This window comes from Rhinolophus ferrumequinum, chromosome 7 (genome assembly GCF_004115265.2).
Source record: "Rhinolophus ferrumequinum isolate MPI-CBG mRhiFer1 chromosome 7, mRhiFer1_v1.p, whole genome shotgun sequence".
NCBI lineage: Eukaryota > Metazoa > Chordata > Mammalia > Chiroptera > Rhinolophidae > Rhinolophus > Rhinolophus ferrumequinum.
The window spans coordinates 90,710,488-90,716,889 of record NC_046290.1 but is presented as its reverse complement, the minus strand read 5'-3'; the positions used below and the strand labels follow the sequence as shown (position 1 = coordinate 90,716,889).

The following is a 6,402-nucleotide window of genomic DNA, read 5'->3' as shown; positions in this document are numbered from 1 at the left end:
TTGATCGTGGGCTTCCCATCCTCCAGAACTGTGAGAAGTGTTTCTGTTGTTTAAGCCACCCAGTCTGTGGTATTCTGTTATAGCAGCTCGAGTTGACTTGTACCAGTGTGAAGTCACTGAACGTGGAGTTGGGAAGAAATGTGCATAGTTTTTACATAGTATTCCCACCATGCAGATACAACAGCATAAATAACCTCAAGAGCAGAGACAATACTAAAACACGGTAAAATAAGAACAAAGGGATGAGCTTCCTTCATTTTTTTATATAATTTATTTCTTTGTAAGTTTATATTATTGTTTCTTGATTAAAATTTTTTATTGTAAAATATACATAATATAAAATTTACCATTTTAATTACATTTAAGCTACCGTTCACTGGCATTAAGTACATTCACATTGTTGTGTGCATATTTAATTTTTAATAATGGCTGTGTTTAACAACAGGCTCACGACATTCCCCAAAGCTTAATAATCAGCTCCAGCACACCCCTGTCTGTGGGGTCCCCCAACTGGTCCTCAGGTAGCTTGGCAAAAGTAGAAGAAAAAGGCATGAAATGATTTTGTTTATGTGCATTTCACAGAATTCAAATTTAAGATGAATTATGATTGATACATACATCCTCCTTTTTCTTTTCTCTCTTCCCTTCTTTCTTTTTTCTTTTTCTTTTTTTTAATATGTTTTTAGTAACTTCCACTCTGAAAGACTGAGCATGTGCTAGTCTTTCACGGCCGGAATTGGCAAATATCTCAACGAAGGTTCTGAGCACAGTTTGCAGTTCATCTCAGCCCACAGAATTTCATGTCATTGCATGTCACTGGCCTATGGTATTTATTTGTTTTTGGTTTAAAACAACAGAAATGTATTCTCTCACAGTTCTGGAGGCCAAAAGTCCAAAAGCAAGGTGTCAGCTTAGTCGTGCTTCCCAGAGGGCTCTAAGGGAGGATCCTTTCTCACCTCTTCCTTCTCCAGGTGGCTCCAACACCCTCGTTCCTTGGCTGGTAGATTCAATACCCTTCTCCACCTCCCAAGTCTACTGTGTTACAGTTGGGCTTCACTATGTTCCCAGTTCACAAAAATGGGTCAATGGCTCTAGAGTGGTTCACTGAGGGATACATAGAAGTGATGGAAACCGTTAACACTGGCCGGCAGACAGCATAAACCTGTCACCGTGAATGGGACCCCAGAGAGAAGGGAGATAGTTTGTATTTGCAGAGACGAGTGATCGAGGGTGGGGTGGCGACTCCACACGAGGGAATAAAGGAGAAAGGCTTCTCAGAAGTCCAGGGCTGGGATCTGAAAACTGGGGTCAGCACACCGGTAGTCCTCATCCCTAGTATATAATCTGTCCTGGGACTTTATTAAACTGTGATCTCTATGGGTAACTAATTATTTGGTACAAGCACAAATCAATGCCTCAGTGCAAATTGGTGAATTTTGTTTCTAAGGACGGAGACGATACCAAAATCACCGAGGCATTAACAGAGCTCTGCTTCCTGCAGCAAAACAGGGCACATCCTACTGTTGAACCTAGGATGACATTGCTGGCTGAGATGTACCTCTTTGCCCCCATCCCCCCCACAAACACCCAAGGGCTAATGGACTGAGGTCTTATTGTGCTCAGACAACGGGAGCAGTGGTTGGGTCCTGATCTGAGGGAGGGAGGACAGTGAGGTCCTGAGGGGTTGTCTCCTGGCCCCCTGCCTGGGCTGCCTGGCAGGGTTGTGGTCAGGTTCACCGGCCTGGCCATCTTCCTTGTGGATGGGGGGCTTGTCCTTTCCAGTTGTGGGACCACGGCCAGAGCACGGCCAGAGGCCCACATGCTTTATGTCAAAATATTTAAGTTATCGATCAAGCTCAATATCTGCCAAATAAGAGATGCTCTGTCTCTCTGCCCTGAGGAGCATACCTTCCTAATACAAAATTGAGAAATACATGTTTTTATACCTGTTGCCTTACAGCTGCCAAACAGTCCGAGCTCTTCCCAGGATTTCACAAGGGAGTGCTTCAGCAAACTGAGGCCCGATGGAGAGATATCGGTAAAGCTCCCTTGAGGGGATGTCTCAGCAAACTGAGACCCAATGGAATAATATCGGTCCCTCCCCTTTAATGGATCCCCTGGAGTTATGCATGTGTGTGAAAGCACAGTGGGGACTTTCGGAAAGACAGCCAGCACATAATTCACAGATCTTGAGATTAACAAGCTTTTCTTCCTCATTTGTTAACCAACAAGAGCTATGCATTGGCCCGATTTGGGGCTCTGGTCCTTGAGGCTTGAGTCCCTTAGCCCCGCTTGCACTCTATTCTTGGCTACTGTCTTTCTTAACCCTGTGCTGCCCTTCTCGCTTCCCACAGCTTTTGTCGTGCTGGACGCGACATATACCAATGAAAGTTAGCAACACAAAGACGCTTGTATTTAATTATTATTGCATGAGCCTGGATGTTCTGTTAAAGGGCTGGTGATATTTGCAGGACTCTTATTAAGACATATGGAATTCTTAAATTATTACATATTTGTTTTGTAAAACTTATTTTTTTATCTTTCTCAGTAAAATCACTAAATATGTTGTTATAACCACTATTTTCATATAATTTGTTTTCTACGGACGATATTGCCAAATTAAACAACCTTTCCTGAATCATTGTAGTCCTGAGGTGGTTTTGTTTTATTAACTTTCATTTCATTTGGAGAAACTTCTCTCTTTATTAAGGCAGCAACTGGAATTGTCAATATACCTCTAGAAGCAATACTTAGATTTGGAAATGTCATGCATTTTATACAACATATTCAGTGTGTTGCAGTGTGGTCACACATCAGAAGTTATTATTACAGAAAATATTACTAAATGCTTTAATTTCATGATGCAAATTGTTATCACTTAGATCATTCGATCTTAACCACTTTTTAAAGCAACATTGGTAGCTTGCTTCATGTATGATAGGTATGTCAAACCCGTATATGTTATATATATGCATATATAATGTATATATGCATATATATGCATCTATGTAGATGCGTAATAAGAATTGTTTAAAGTTCTGCAGTGCTATGTGCAACTGTTATGCATAGCAAGCCAATTTGTGAGTATCTCTGGAACCATGAATTGGAACATGAAGAGAAGAAAAAGTGATGTTTGACACAACTAGGAGACAATTATTTGTTATGCAAAACTCTATTGCATTCCAGTTATCTGGAAGATTTAACAGGTTATTGAATTTGTCTTTTCTGTTACTTCTGTACCTCCTCTGCCTGTTTCCTTCACGCAGGCCCCTCGCAAAGACAGTCTTCTATGTCAACAAGGGCACACCCCCCAGACCCTTATGGCATTTGGGTCCAGTGCCCCTGGGTCAGGATGGGGCAGGCTGTGGGGAGAAGCACTTCTCTGGGACCAGAAGGGTGTTAGTCATGAGATTCCTCTTTACAGGTTACAGGTAGCGCTGGACCTGGATGTTCATATGTGTTTTATAAATTCACTTGTGTGTTTGTGTTCAAGACTTTCTAGAGCCTGGGGTCAGGGTAGGATTCCCCTTGCCTGGCTCTAGGGGTGGCGCTGGTCCCAGCTCCTGTCAGGCAGCACTCTGCGCAGTTCTCTCTCCCTCCCTCTCTGGATTCTCATAAATACTCCCTCAAGCCTGGAGGTGGAAAGCAGACTTGCTGGACCGGCCTTGGGCCACCGCACTGTCTCTTCTAGTGTTCCTGCACCCTGCCCACCCTTTCCGCTATAAGTATCTCCTTTCTTTTTCTTTCATTTTTCCCAAAGGAACCCCATTTTATTATGGAAATAACACCAATCCTTTTCCTTATAAGATAAAGTACTGTTCCCCTTCTCTGGCGTGACGGATGTGCCTCTTCCACGGTCCCTAGCTTTCTCTTCCACTGGTACTTTCCATGTCAGTTAAAGTGTTTGTAGAGATAGCTGATGTACAGGTTATCAATGAACATCCAATTTCCAGCCATTTTCTTATTTTGGATACATCACTGCAATTCACTCCCCTTCCAATCTCAAAGTCATCTGGGGCCCTTGATTAGGTCTTTGGGGTGCATTTCAAAATTCTCCAGGATCTCGACATTATCATACATCCTGAACACGGCCCTCTTCTCGTTCCAATGATCAACCACTTTGGGGGGCAGGAGGGTGAGCCTTACATTAACATCCAGGAACACCCAGAGAGAAGCTTCCACAGGCCCGGGGCACCCACCTGCTAGGCGCCTGCCTGTGCCTCCAGGGAGGCTCCCTGCCATTGTTCTAGTCTCTCCCCTACAACAGCCCCTGGTACTAGCACTGAGTGAGGGCCAGACATGGCCTTCAAGGAGATGACAGGAACCACCCGCACCTTACTCAGGTCAAGTATCCCCTTTCTTAAGCTGTCTTCATCTGGGAGACCATCTGTTTCCAGCCAGGATCCGCCCTGTTTCTTGACTCGACAAAGGCATGTGGAATGTGAATTCACTGTCGGCAAAATGTGTTGGAAACAAAGGGAGACATGTGGCTCTTTGTTCTATTTACTGCAGAAAACCATGCGACGGGGGAGCAGAGCCACAATATAGACTGGGAAACGTAGACAGGAAGAAAAGGGGTTTAGAGTCGTCAGAAGATGTATCTTATATTTTTTCACTTTTGGATCTTAGGTGCACGGCATAAAGTAAACCCTACTGCTGCTAACAGACAACCCCAAGTGCCTGTAGTTTAACACAGTGGAAGTTCGTCCTGGATCATATAACATTCCAGTGTGGATGTTTCTGGTCCAAGGCTTCCGGGGCATCTCTCAACCAATCGGTGATTCAGGGACTGAGGCTTCTTCCATCTGCAGCTTCACCTCCTCTAGTGCCTTCAGGTTCTCTCCATCCACCTGGCAAATGGAGAGACAGAGAGCGTGGAGGATTGCACCAGTGGGGTTACATCACTTTCTCTGGAGGTAGTGCATGTCACATCCTCCCACACTGCATTGGCCAGAAATCAGTTGTCTGACCCCCTATCTGTGAGAGGCTAGGAAATGTGTTTAGATGTGGGACCAGGATCTTGGTGAGGCAAGCGAGAACTGAAGACTTAAGGGGATGCCAAAAAACTCAGTAGATTTTTAAAAATATTATTAATGAGTTTGTTTTCATTAAAGCCAGGAAGGTAAAATTATAATAAATTCTGTTTTGAGTACAAATAAAATATTTAAACTTAAAATAGTGTTGTGAGTTTTAATAGACCTCCTTTTCAATTTTTCAACATTTTTCCAGCTCTTTAATGTTTGTTAAAAATTAACCATTAAAAATACATGAAAACATGTACATAGGGCCCACACTATTGTGTGTCTAGTAGGAAAATGATCTAGGTTTTGAGGAACACATGACAGTCTCTGCCAAATCCCCACACTTTATGTTTTTCATCTTTCTTCTTTAATAACGATTGCTTTTAAGATAGGACATTTTTCTCTTCATAAAGCTTTCATTGTGTCCCAAGGTTTGGTTATGATGTGTTTTCCTTCTTATTGCTAAGTGGTTTGACCTTCTGTTTTAATTTCTTTTTGATTCAAGAGTTATTTAAGACTGTGTCTCTTTATTTTCAAGTACATTGAGAATTTTTTGGTCCCACTAAAAAAAACACACAGCTTTACTGAGATATAATTCACATACCATACAACCCACTCATTTGAAGTGTACAATTCAAAGTTTTTTTGGCATATTACACAATTAATTTTTAAAACTTGTGATAAAATATACATAACATACATTTTTCCATTTTAACATTTTTAGTGTATAATTCAGCGTCAGTACTTACACTCTCAATGTTGTACAACAATCACCATAATCTATTTCCAAAACTTTTTCATCACCCCAAATCTTTCTTTGGATATCCAGTTATCCTAGTACCATTTATTGAAGACAACTTGCATAGATTTTTGTTTTTTTGTTTTTTGTTTGTTTTTTTTAGTGGTTGCTGTAGGGATTATGATATATACTTTTCACAGTCTAGTTAGAATTAATATTTTACCACTTCAAGTGAAATGAAGAAAGCTTACAACCATATAGATCCCTCTAGATCTTCTTTTTATGTTGTAATTGTCATATGTATGAAATCTACAATCATGAAAAATCCCACCAGATAATGTTATAATTTTTGCTTTCAATAGTGATATATACTTTAAAGAATTTAAGAGGGGAAAAAGAATCTCTTATATTCACCTAAATAATTACCATTTCTGTTGCTCATCCTACATTGCTAAAGTTCCAAGTTTCCCTGTGGTGTCATTCTCTTCCCTGTGAAGAACTTTCTTTCGCATTTCTTTTACAGCATGTGCACTGGCTATAAATCCATTTAGTTTTCCTTCATTTGACAATGTCCTCTGAAAAAAAACTGAGATGGATGTTAATTAAAGTTATTGTGGTAATCATTTCATGATATAAGTCAAA

At 41.1% G+C, this 6,402-nt stretch overlaps 1 pseudogene; it reads right to left on the bottom strand.

The window, feature by feature from the left end:
• Window positions 1-3,626: 3,626 nt before the first annotated feature.
• Window positions 3,627-4,242, bottom strand: LOC117024644 (39S ribosomal protein L51, mitochondrial-like; annotated as a pseudogene).
• Between the last annotated feature and the right edge of the window lie 2,160 nt (window positions 4,243-6,402).